The 12,574-nt window shown below is 75.0% G+C and overlaps 1 long non-coding RNA gene across 2 annotated transcripts in view; it reads left to right on the top strand.

The window, feature by feature from the left end:
• LOC145534276 (uncharacterized) overlaps positions 1 to 12,574 on the top strand; it is a 33,818-nt gene continuing 21,244 nt past the window's right edge. Inside the window, exon 1 of one of the 2 annotated variants that reach the window (XR_014074398.1) lies at positions 1 to 751. This is a non-coding gene — a long non-coding RNA (uncharacterized LOC145534276). Of the gene's footprint in view, positions 809 to 12,574 lie in introns of both variants that reach the window. The other variant, XR_014074399.1, reaches the window with a different exon arrangement.

Below are 12,574 nucleotides of genomic sequence, written 5' to 3'. Positions count from 1 at the left end.
CCACACCGCCTCCTTCCACAGCCTCAAGGCATTCAAGAGTTAGCCGGCCCGGGCCGGCTCCATCCGTGGTCGCCCCGCCCCAAGACCCTCTGAAAAAGCGCCCGACAGGCAGGTGGCGCCCGACCCCCAACCAGCTATCCAGTGAGCCAGCCCCAGCATAGGAGCTTAGTGGGCGACCGACGGGGACTCGTTGCCAGACGGAGCCCATCCTAGTTCGCGTTTCTCCGCTCAGTCAACGGCGCAGACAGGAGAACGGGATCCGCCCACACTTCTCGAGAACGTCCCTGGGCGAGGGATGACGGACGCACGGACGGACGGGACGGGAAGGATTCTTGACTCCCCACCCACGGAGCAGCGGAATGCACTCCCATCCGAGGGGGATCGCAGGCCCACGTCAGACGGTGTGAGCACACGCCCCAGAACAACAACTCGCCAGCATCCCCGTCCGTGTCCCCGTCACCATCTTTGGGCACGCCAGGAGAAAGCCCTTTTGTGACCCGGACGACGGCTCTTTCGGCAAAAGCAACGTTGAGCAACGGCACAAATGAAGAGACTTGGATTTGAAACGACGCGTTCATATAGCAGCGCCTCAAAAGCAAAAGCACGCACTCGTCCCTCACATAACCGCAACCAACAAACCCGACGCACCTGAAAAAGAAAAAGCAAACGGAAGAGAACGGGTCGATCTGGCGGCTCGGTCGCCGAGACCAGATCAACCCCGGAAGGCAGGGCGAGCCGAGAGCCCACTCGGGTGAGGTCGAGCGGGATCAACACGGCAGCTCGGCGGCAGAGGTCGCGAGTGGGAGAGGTCCGTCCGGGTGCTCGACCCGCGGGCGCTGGCCGCTCTGCGGCCCAGTGAGGGAAGGAGGGGGGGAGGGGCGGAGACCCTGACAACTGGGCGACGCGCGCGCGCTGGCGGCTCGGCTGGCGAGGTCGCGAGTGGGAGAGGCCCGGCCGGCAGGTGGACCCGCGGGCACCGACAGCTCGGCGGCAGAGTGAGGAAAGTGGGGGGAGGGGCAGACAGCCTGACAACCGGGCGACGGGCGCGCGCTGGCGGCTCGGCGGGCGAGGTCGCGAGTGGGAGAGGCCCGGCCGACAGCTGGACCCGCGGGCACCGCCAGCTCGGCGGCAGAGTGAGGGAAGGAGGGAGGAGGGGCGGAGTCCCTGCCAGGCGGGCGACGCGCGCGCGCCGGCGGCTGGGCGCCATAGGTCGCGAGTGCGAGAGGCCCGGCCGACAGGTGGACACGCGGGCACCGCCAGCTCGGCGGCAGAGTGAGGGAAGGGGGGGGAGGGGCAGACACCCTGACAACCGGGCGACGGGCGCGTGCTGGCGGCTCGGCGGGCGAGGTCGCGAGTGGGAGAGGCCCGGCCGACAGCTGGACCCGCGGGCACCGCCAGCTCGGCGGCAGAGTGAGGGAAGGAGGGAGGAGGGGCGGAGTCCCTGCCAGGCGGGCGACGCGCGCGCGCTGGCGGCTCGGCGGCAGAGGTCGCGAGTGCGAGAGGCCCGGCCGACAGGTGGACACGCGGGCACCGCCAGCTCGGCGGCAGAGTGAGGGAAGGAGGGAGGAGGGGCGGAGTCCCTGCCAGGCGGGCGACGCGCGCGCGCTGGCGGCTCGGCGGCAGAGGTCGCGAGTGCGAGAGGCCCGGCCGACAGGTGGACACGCGGGCACCGCCAGCTCGGCGGCAGAGTGAGGGAAGGGGGGGAGGGGCAGACAGCCTGACAACCGGGCGACGGGCGCGCGCTGGCGCCTCGGCTGGCGAGGTCGCGAGTGGGAGAGGCCCTGCCCGCAGGTGGACACGCGGGCACCCGCAGCTCGTCGAGAGTTAGGGAAGGGGGGAAGTTAGGGAAGGGGGGGAGGGGATAGAACCCCGTCGGGCTCGTCGACCCGCGGCTCCTGGCGGCTCTGCGGCCGAGTTAGGGGAGGAGTGGGGGAGGGGCAGACAGCCTGACAGCCGGGCGACGGGCGCGCGCTGGCGGCTCGGCGGGCGAGGTCGCGATTGGGAGAGGCCCCGCCCGCAGGTGGACACGCCGGCACCCGCAGCTCGTCGAGAGTTAGGGAAGGGGGGGAGTTAGGGAAGGGGGGGAGGGGATAGAACCCCTTCGGACTCGTCGACCCGCGGCTCCTGGCGGCTCTGCGGCCGAGTTAGGGGAGGAGGGGGGGAGGGGCAGACAGCCTGACAGCCGGGCGACGGGCGCGCGCTGCCGGCTCGGCGGGCGAGGTCGCGAGTGGGAGAGGCCCTGCCCGCAGGTGGACCCGCGGGCACCCGCAGCTCGTCGACAGGGTTAGGGAAGGGGGGGAGGGGATAGAGCCCCGTCGGGCTCGTCGACCCGCGGCTCCTGGCGGCTCTGCGGCCGAGTTAGGGAAGGGGGGGAGGGGCAGACTCCCTGCCAGGCGGGCGACGCGCGCGCGCTGGCGGCTGGGCGCCATAGGTCGCGAGTGCGAGAGGCCCGGCCGACAGGTGGATACGCGGGCACCGCCAGCTCGGCGGCAGAGTGAGGGAAGGGGGGGAGGGGCAGACACCCTGACAACCGGGCGACGGGCGCGTGCTGGCGGCTCGGCGGGCGAGGTCGCCAGTGGGAGAGGCCCGGCCGACAGCTGGACCCGCGGGCACCGCCAGCTCGGCGACAGAGTGAGGGAAGGAGGGAGGAGGGGCGGAGTCCCTGCCAGGCGGGCGACGCGCGCGCGCTGGCGGCTCGGCGGCAGAGGTCGCGAGTGCGAGAGGCCCGGCCGACAGGTGGACACGCGGGCACCGCCAGCTCGGCGCAGAGTGAGGAAAGGGGGGAGGAGGGGCAGACACCCTGACAGCCGGGAGACGGGCTCGCGCTGGCGGCTCGGCGGGCGAGGTCGCGAGTGGGAGAGGCCCTGCCGGCAGGTGGACACGCGGGCACCCGCAGTTCGTCGACAGGGTGAGGGAAGGGGGGGAGGGGATAGAGCCCCGTCGGGCTCGTCGACCCGCGGCTCCTGGCGGCTCTGCGGCCGAGTTAGGGGAGGAGTGGGGGAGGGGCAGACAGCCTGACAGCCGGGCGACGGGCGCGCGCTGCCGTCTCGGCGGGCGAGGTCGCGAGTGGGAGGGGCCCTGCCCGCAGGTGGACCCGCGGGCACCCGCAGCTCGTCGTCAGGGTTAGGGAAGGGGGGGAGTTAGGGAAGGGGGGGAGGGGCTAGAACCCCGTCGCGCTGGTCGACCCGCGGCTCCTGGCGGCTCTGCGGCCGAGTTAGGGGAGGAGTGGGGGAGGGGCAGACAGCCTGACAGCCGGGCGACGGGCGCGCGCTGCCGTCTCCGCGGGCGAGGTCGCGAGTGGGAGGGGCCCTGCCCGCAGGTGGACCCGCGGGCACCCGCAGCTCGTCGTCAGGGTTAGGGAAGGGGGGGAGTTAGGGAAGGGGGGGAGGGGCTAGAACCCCGTCGCGCTGGTCGACCCGCGGCTCCTGGCGGCTCTGCGGCCGAGTTAGGGGAGGAGTGGGGGAGGGGCAGACAGCCTGACAGCCGGGCGACGGGCGCGCGCTGCTGTCTCGGCGGCAGAGGTCGCGAGTGCGAGAGGCCCGGCCGACAGGTGGACCCTCGGGCACCCGCAGCTCGTCGACAGGGTTAGGGAAGGGGGGGAGTTAGGGAAGGGGGGGAGGGGCTAGAACCCCGTCGGGCTCGTCGACCCGCGGCTCCTGGCGGCTCTGCGGCCGAGTTAGGGAAGGGGGGGGAGGGGCAGACTCCCTGCCAGGCGGGCGACGCGCGCGCGCCGGCGGCTGGGCGCCATAGTTCGCGAGTGCGAGAGGCCCGGCCGACAGGTGGACACGCGGGCACCGCCAGCTCGGCGGCAGAGTGAGGGAAGGGGGGGAGGGGCAGACACCCTGACAACCGGGCGACGGGCGCGTGCTGGCGGCTCGGCGGGCGAGGTCGCGAGTGGGAGAGGCCCGGCCGACAGCTGGACCCGCGGGCACCGCCAGCTCGGCGGCAGAGTGAGGGAAGGAGAGAGGAGGGGCGGAGTCCCTGCCAGGCGGGCGACGCGCGCGCGCTGGCGGCTGGGCGCCATAGGTCGCGAGTGCGAGAGGCCCGGCCGACAGGTGGACACGCGGGCACCGCCAGCTCGGCGGCAGAGTGAGGGAAGGAGGGAGGAGGGGCGGAGTCCCTGCCAGGCGGGCGACGCGCGCGCGCTGGCGGCTCGGCGGCAGAGGTCGCGAGTGCGAGAGGCCCGGCCGACAGGTGGACACGCGGGCACCGCCAGCTCGGCGGCAGAGTGAGGGAAGGGGGGGAGGGGCAGACAGCCTGACAACCGGGCGACGGGCGCGCGCTGGCGCCTCGGCTGGCGAGGTCGCGAGTGGGAGAGGCCCTGCCCGCAGGTGGACACGCGGGCACCCGCAGCTCGTCGAGAGTTAGGGAAGGGGGGGGAGTTAGGGAAGGGGGGGAGGGGATAGAACCCCGTCGGGCTCGTCGACCCGCGGCTCCTGGCGGCTCTGCGGCCGAGTTAGGGGAGGAGGGGGGGAGGGGCAGACAGCCTGACAGCCGGGCGACGGGCGCGCGCTGCCGTCTCGGCGGGCGAGGTCGCGAGTGGGAGGGGCCCTGCCCGCAGGTGGACCCGCGGGCACCCGCAGCTCGTCGACAGGGTTAGGGAAGGGGGGGAGTTAGGGAAGGGGGGGAGGGGCTAGAACCCCGTCGGGCTCGTCGACCCGCGGCTCCAAGCGGCTCTGCGGCCGAGTTAGGGGAGGAGGGGGGGAGGGGCAGACAGCCTGACAGCCGGGCGACGGGCGCGCGCTGCCGGCTCGGCGGGCGAGGTCGCGAGTGGGAGAGGCCCTGCCCGCAGGTGGACCCGCGGGCACCCGCAGCTCGTCGACAGGGTTAGGGAAGGGGGGGAGGGGATAGAGCCCCGTCGGGCTCGTCGACCCGCGGCTCCTGGCGGCTCTGCGGCCGAGTTAGGGAAGGGGGGGGAGGGGCAGACTCCCTGCCAGGCGGGCGACGCGCGCGCGCCGGCGGCTGGGCGCCAAAGTTCGCGAGTGCGAGAGGCCCGGCCGACAGGTGGACACGCGGGCACCGCCAGCTCGGCGGCAGAGTGAGGGAAGGGGGGGAGGGGCAGACACCCTGACAACCGGGCGACGGGCGCGTGCTGGCGGCTCGGCGGGCGAGGTCGCGAGTGGGAGAGGCCCTGCCGACAGCTGGACCCGCGGGCACCGCCAGCTCGGCGACAGAGTGAGGGAAGGAGGGAGGAGGGGCGGAGTCCCTGCCAGGCGGGCGACGCGCGCGCGCTGGCGGCTCGGCGGCAGAGGTCGCGAGTGCGAGAGGCCCGGCCGACAGGTGGACACGCGGGCACCGCCAGCTCGGCGCAGAGTGAGGAAAGGGGGGAGGAGGGGCAGACACCCTGACAGCCGGGAGACGGGCTCGCGCTGGCGGCTCGGCGGGCGAGGTCGCGAGTGGGAGGGGCCCTGCCCGCAGGTGGACCCGCGGGCACCCGCAGCTCGTCGTCAGGGTTAGGGAAGGGGGGGAGTTAGGGAAGGGGGGGAGGGGCTAGAACCCCGTCGCGCTGGTCGACCCGCGGCTCCTGGCGGCTCTGCGGCCGAGTTAGGGGAGGAGTGGGGGAGGGGCAGACAGCCTGACAGCCGGGCGACGGGCGCGCGCTGCCGTCTCCGCGGGCGAGGTCGCGAGTGGGAGGGGCCCTGCCCGCAGGTGGACCCGCGGGCACCCGCAGCTCGTCGTCAGGGTTAGGGAAGGGGGGGAGTTAGGGAAGGGGGGGAGGGGCTAGAACCCCGTCGCGCTGGTCGACCCGCGGCTCCTGGCGGCTCTGCGGCCGAGTTAGGGGAGGAGTGGGGGAGGGGCAGACAGCCTGACAGCCGGGCGACGGGCGCGCGCTGCTGTCTCGGCGGCAGAGGTCGCGAGTGCGAGAGGCCCGGCCGACAGGTGGACCCTCGGGCACCCGCAGCTCGTCGACAGGGTTAGGGAAGGGGGGGAGTTAGGGAAGGGGGGGAGGGGCTAGAACCCCGTCGGGCTCGTCGACCCGCGGCTCCTGGCGGCTCTGCGGCCGAGTTAGGGAAGGGGGGGGAGGGGCAGACTCCCTGCCAGGCGGGCGACGCGCGCGCGCCGGCGGCTGGGCGCCATAGTTCGCGAGTGCGAGAGGCCCGGCCGACAGGTGGACACGCGGGCACCGCCAGCTCGGCGGCAGAGTGAGGGAAGGGGGGGAGGGGCAGACACCCTGACAACCGGGCGACGGGCGCGTGCTGGCGGCTCGGCGGGCGAGGTCGCGAGTGGGAGAGGCCCGGCCGACAGCTGGACCCGCGGGCACCGCCAGCTCGGCGGCAGAGTGAGGGAAGGAGAGAGGAGGGGCGGAGTCCCTGCCAGGCGGGCGACGCGCGCGCGCTGGCGGCTGGGCGCCATAGGTCGCGAGTGCGAGAGGCCCGGCCGACAGGTGGACACGCGGGCACCGCCAGCTCGGCGGCAGAGTGAGGGAAGGAGGGAGGAGGGGCGGAGTCCCTGCCAGGCGGGCGACGCGCGCGCGCTGGCGGCTCGGCGGCAGAGGTCGCGAGTGCGAGAGGCCCGGCCGACAGGTGGACACGCGGGCACCGCCAGCTCGGCGGCAGAGTGAGGGAAGGGGGGGAGGGGCAGACAGCCTGACAACCGGGCGACGGGCGCGCGCTGGCGCCTCGGCTGGCGAGGTCGCGAGTGGGAGAGGCCCTGCCCGCAGGTGGACACGCGGGCACCCGCAGCTCGTCGAGAGTTAGGGAAGGGGGGGGAGTTAGGGAAGGGGGGGAGGGGATAGAACCCCGTCGGGCTCGTCGACCCGCGGCTCCTGGCGGCTCTGCGGCCGAGTTAGGGGAGGAGGGGGGGAGGGGCAGACAGCCTGACAGCCGGGCGACGGGCGCGCGCTGCCGTCTCGGCGGGCGAGGTCGCGAGTGGGAGGGGCCCTGCCCGCAGGTGGACCCGCGGGCACCCGCAGCTCGTCGACAGGGTTAGGGAAGGGGGGGAGTTAGGGAAGGGGGGGAGGGGCTAGAACCCCGTCGGGCTCGTCGACCCGCGGCTCCAAGCGGCTCTGCGGCCGAGTTAGGGGAGGAGGGGGGGAGGGGCAGACAGCCTGACAGCCGGGCGACGGGCGCGCGCTGCCGGCTCGGCGGGCGAGGTCGCGAGTGGGAGAGGCCCTGCCCGCAGGTGGACCCGCGGGCACCCGCAGCTCGTCGACAGGGTTAGGGAAGGGGGGGAGGGGATAGAGCCCCGTCGGGCTCGTCGACCCGCGGCTCCTGGCGGCTCTGCGGCCGAGTTAGGGAAGGGGGGGGAGGGGCAGACTCCCTGCCAGGCGGGCGACGCGCGCGCGCCGGCGGCTGGGCGCCAAAGTTCGCGAGTGCGAGAGGCCCGGCCGACAGGTGGACACGCGGGCACCGCCAGCTCGGCGGCAGAGTGAGGGAAGGGGGGGAGGGGCAGACACCCTGACAACCGGGCGACGGGCGCGTGCTGGCGGCTCGGCGGGCGAGGTCGCGAGTGGGAGAGGCCCTGCCGACAGCTGGACCCGCGGGCACCGCCAGCTCGGCGACAGAGTGAGGGAAGGAGGGAGGAGGGGCGGAGTCCCTGCCAGGCGGGCGACGCGCGCGCGCTGGCGGCTCGGCGGCAGAGGTCGCGAGTGCGAGAGGCCCGGCCGACAGGTGGACACGCGGGCACCGCCAGCTCGGCGCAGAGTGAGGAAAGGGGGGAGGAGGGGCAGACACCCTGACAGCCGGGAGACGGGCTCGCGCTGGCGGCTCGGCGGGCGAGGTCGCGAGTGGGAGAGGCCCTGCCGGCAGGTGGACACGCGGGCACCCGCAGTTCGTCGACAGGGTGAGGGAAGGGGGGGAGGGGATAGAGCCCCGTCGGGCTCGTCGACCCGCGGCTCCTGGCGGCTCTGCGGCCGAGTTAGGGGAGGAGTGGGGGAGGGGCAGACAGCCTGACAGCCGGGCGACGGGCGCGCGCTGCCGTCTCCGCGGGCGAGGTCGCGAGTGGGAGGGGCCCTGCCCGCAGGTGGACCCGCGGGCACCCGCAGCTCGTCGTCAGGGTTAGGGAAGGGGGGGAGTCAGGGAAGGGGGGGAGGGGCTAGAACCCCGTCGCGCTGGTCGACCCGCGGCTCCTGGCGGCTCTGCGGCCGAGTTAGGGGAGGAGTGGGGGAGGGGCAGACAGCCTGACAGCCGGGCGACGGGCGCGCGCTGCCGTCTCCGCGGGCGAGGTCGCGAGTGGGAGGGGCCCTGCCCGCAGGTGGACCCGCGGGCACCCGCAGCTCGTCGTCAGGGTTAGGGAAGGGGGGGAGTTAGGGAAGGGGGGGAGGGGCTAGAACCCCGTCGCGCTGGTCGACCCGCGGCTCCTGGCGGCTCTGCGGCCGAGTTAGGGGAGGAGTGGGGGAGGGGCAGACAGCCTGACAGCCGGGCGACGGGCGCGCGCTGCTGTCTCGGCGGCAGAGGTCGCGAGTGCGAGAGGCCCGGCCGCAGGTGGACCCTCGGGCACCCGCAGCTCGTCGACAGGGTTAGGGAAGGGGGGGAGTTAGGGAAGGGGGGGAGGGGCTAGAACCCCGTCGGGCTCGTCGACCCGCGGCTCCTGGCGGCTCTGCGGCCGAGTTAGGGAAGGGGGGGGAGGGGCAGACTCCCTGCCAGGCGGGCGACGCGCGCGCGCCGGCGGCTGGGCGAGCGAGTGCGAGAGGCCCGGCCGACAGGTGGACACGCGGGCACAGCTCGGCGGCAGAGTGAGGGAAGGGGGGGAGGGGCAGACACCCTGCCGGGCGACGGGCGCGTGCTGGCGGCTCGGCGGGCGAGGTCGCGAGTGGGAGAGGCCCGGCCGACAGCTGGACCCGCGGGCACCGCCAGCTCGGCGGCAGAGTGAGGGAAGGAGAGAGGAGGGGCGAGTCCCTGGCGACGCGCGCGCGCTGGCGGCTGGGCGGGTCGCGAGTGCGAGAGGCCCGGCCGACAGGTGGACACGCGGGCACCGCCAGCTCGGCGGCAGAGTGAGGGAAGGAGGGAGGAGGGGCGGAGTCCCTGCCAGGCGGGCGACGCGCGCGCGCTGGCGGCTCGGCGGCAGAGGTCGCGAGTGCGAGAGGCCCGGCCGACAGGTGGACACGCGGGCACCGCCAGCTCGGCGGCAGAGTGAGGGAAGGGGGGGAGGGGCAGACAGCCTGACAACCGGGCGACGGGCGCGCGCTGGCGCCTCGGCTGGCGAGGTCGCGAGTGGGAGAGGCCCTGCCCGCAGGTGGACACGCGGGCACCCGCAGCTCGTCGAGAGTTAGGGAAGGGGGGGAGTTAGGGAAGGGGGGGAGGGGATAGAACCCCGTCGGGCTCGTCGACCCGCGGCTCCTGGCGGCTCTGCGGCCGAGTTAGGGGAGGAGGGGGGGAGGGGCAGACAGCCTGACAGCCGGGCGACGGGCGCGCGCTGCCGTCTCGGCGGGCGAGGTCGCGAGTGGGAGGGGCCCTGCCCGCAGGTGGACCCGCGGGCACCCGCAGCTCGTCGACAGGGTTAGGGAAGGGGGGGAGTTAGGGAAGGGGGGGAGGGGCTAGAACCCCGTCGGGCTCGTCGACCCGCGGCTCCAAGCGGCTCTGCGGCCGAGTTAGGGGAGGGGGGGGAGGGGCAGACAGCCTGACAGCCGGGCGACGGGCGCGCGCTGCCGGCTCGGCGGGCGAGGTCGCGAGTGGGAGAGGCCCTGCCCGCAGGTGGACCCGCGGGCACCCGCAGCTCGTCGACAGGGTTAGGGAAGGGGGGGAGGGGATAGAGCCCCGTCGGGCTCGTCGACCCGCGGCTCCTGGCGGCTCTGCGGCCGAGTTAGGGAAGGGGGGGGAGGGGCAGACTCCCTGCCAGGCGGGCGACGCGCGCGCGCCGGCGGCTGGGCGCCAAAGTTCGCGAGTGCGAGAGGCCCGGCCGACAGGTGGACACGCGGGCACCGCCAGCTCGGCGGCAGAGTGAGGGAAGGGGGGGAGGGGCAGACACCCTGACAACCGGGCGACGGGCGCGTGCTGGCGGCTCGGCGGGCGAGGTCGCGAGTGGGAGAGGCCCTGCCGACAGCTGGACCCGCGGGCACCGCCAGCTCGGCGACAGAGTGAGGGAAGGAGGGAGGAGGGGCGGAGTCCCTGCCAGGCGGGCGACGCGCGCGCGCTGGCGGCTCGGCGGCAGAGGTCGCGAGTGCGAGAGGCCCGGCCGACAGGTGGACACGCGGGCACCGCCAGCTCGGCGCAGAGTGAGGAAAGGGGGGAGGAGGGGCAGACACCCTGACAGCCGGGAGACGGGCTCGCGCTGGCGGCTCGGCGGGCGAGGTCGCGAGTGGGAGAGGCCCTGCCGGCAGGTGGACACGCGGGCACCCGCAGCTCGTCGTCAGGGTTAGGGAAGGGGGGGAGTTAGGGAAGGGGGGGAGGGGCTAGAACCCCGTCGCGCTGGTCGACCCGCGGCTCCTGGCGGCTCTGCGGCCGAGTTAGGGGAGGAGTGGGGGAGGGGCAGACAGCCTGACAGCCGGGCGACGGGCGCGCGCTGCTGTCTCGGCGGCAGAGGTCGCGAGTGCGAGAGGCCCGGCCGACAGGTGGACCCTCGGGCACCCGCAGCTCGTCGACAGGGTTAGGGAAGGGGGGGAGTTAGGGAAGGGGGGGAGGGGCTAGAACCCCGTCGGGCTCGTCGACCCGCGGCTCCTGGCGGCTCTGCGGCCGAGTTAGGGAAGGGGGGGAGGGGCAGACTCCCTGCCAGGCGGGCGACGCGCGCGCGCCGGCGGCTGGGCGCCATAGTTCGCGAGTGCGAGAGGCCCGGCCGACAGGTGGACACGCGGGCACCGCCAGCTCGGCGGCAGAGTGAGGGAAGGGGGGGAGGGGCAGACACCCTGACAACCGGGCGACGGGCGCGTGCTGGCGGCTCGGCGGGCGAGGTCGCGAGTGGGAGAGGCCCGGCCGACAGCTGGACCCGCGGGCACCGCCAGCTCGGCGGCAGAGTGAGGGAAGGAGAGAGGAGGGGCGGAGTCCCTGCCAGGCGGGCGACGCGCGCGCGCTGGCGGCTGGGCGCCATAGGTCGCGAGTGCGAGAGGCCCGGCCGACAGGTGGACACGCGGGCACCGCCAGCTCGGCGGCAGAGTGAGGGAAGGAGGGAGGAGGGGCGGAGTCCCTGCCAGGCGGGCGACGCGCGCGCGCTGGCGGCTCGGCGGCAGAGGTCGCGAGTGCGAGAGGCCCGGCCGACAGGTGGACACGCGGGCACCGCCAGCTCGGCGGCAGAGTGAGGGAAGGGGGGGAGGGGCAGACAGCCTGACAACCGGGCGACGGGCGCGCGCTGGCGCCTCGGCTGGCGAGGTCGCGAGTGGGAGAGGCCCTGCCCGCAGGTGGACACGCGGGCACCCGCAGCTCGTCGAGAGTTAGGGAAGGGGGGGGAGTTAGGGAAGGGGGGGAGGGGATAGAACCCCGTCGGGCTCGTCGACCCGCGGCTCCTGGCGGCTCTGCGGCCGAGTTAGGGGAGGAGGGGGGAGGGGCAGACAGCCTGACAGCCGGGCGACGGGCGCGCGCTGCCGTCTCGGCGGGCGAGGTCGCGAGTGGGAGGGGCCCTGCCCGCAGGTGGACCCGCGGGCACCCGCAGCTCGTCGACAGGGTTAGGGAAGGGGGGGAGTTAGGGAAGGGGGGGAGGGGCTAGAACCCCGTCGGGCTCGTCGACCCGCGGCTCCAAGCGGCTCTGCGGCCGAGTTAGGGGAGGAGGGGGGGAGGGGCAGACAGCCTGACAGCCGGGCGACGGGCGCGCGCTGCCGGCTCGGCGGGCGAGGTCGCGAGTGGGAGAGGCCCTGCCCGCAGGTGGACCCGCGGGCACCCGCAGCTCGTCGACAGGGTTAGGGAAGGGGGGGAGGGGATAGAGCCCCGTCGGGCTCGTCGACCCGCGGCTCCTGGCGGCTCTGCGGCCGAGTTAGGGAAGGGGGGGGAGGGGCAGACTCCCTGCCAGGCGGGCGACGCGCGCGCGCCGGCGGCTGGGCGCCAAAGTTCGCGAGTGCGAGAGGCCCGGCCGACAGGTGGACACGCGGGCACCGCCAGCTCGGCGGCAGAGTGAGGGAAGGGGGGGAGGGGCAGACACCCTGACAACCGGGCGACGGGCGCGTGCTGGCGGCTCGGCGGGCGAGGTCGCGAGTGGGAGAGGCCCTGCCGACAGCTGGACCCGCGGGCACCGCCAGCTCGGCGACAGAGTGAGGGAAGGAGGGAGGAGGGGCGGAGTCCCTGCCAGGCGGGCGACGCGCGCGCGCTGGCGGCTCGGCGGCAGAGGTCGCGAGTGCGAGAGGCCCGGCCGACAGGTGGACACGCGGGCACCGCCAGCTCGGCGCAGAGTGAGGAAAGGGGGGAGGAGGGGCAGACACCCTGACAGCCGGGAGACGGGCTCGCGCTGGCGGCTCGGCGGGCGAGGTCGCGAGTGGGAGAGGCCCTGCCGGCAGGTGGACACGCGGGCACCCGCAGTTCGTCGACAGGGTGAGGGAAGGGGGGGAGGGGATAGAGCCCCGTCGGGCTCGTCGACCCGCGGCTCCTGGCGGCTCTGCGGCCGAGTTAGGGGAGGAGTGGGGGAGGGGCAGACAGCCTGACAGCCGGGCGACGGGCGCGCGCTGCCGTCTCCGCGGGCGAGGTCGCGAGTGGGAGGGGCCCTGCCCGCAGGTGGA

The sequence above is a fragment of the Giraffa tippelskirchi genome, chromosome 14 (assembly GCF_054371585.1).
Source record: "Giraffa tippelskirchi isolate mGirTip1 chromosome 14, T2T-mGirTip1v1.2.pri, whole genome shotgun sequence".
Lineage (NCBI taxonomy): Eukaryota > Metazoa > Chordata > Mammalia > Artiodactyla > Giraffidae > Giraffa > Giraffa tippelskirchi.
Note: the sequence above shows the minus strand (reverse complement) of the source record. Positions and strands in the feature narration are given on the sequence as shown.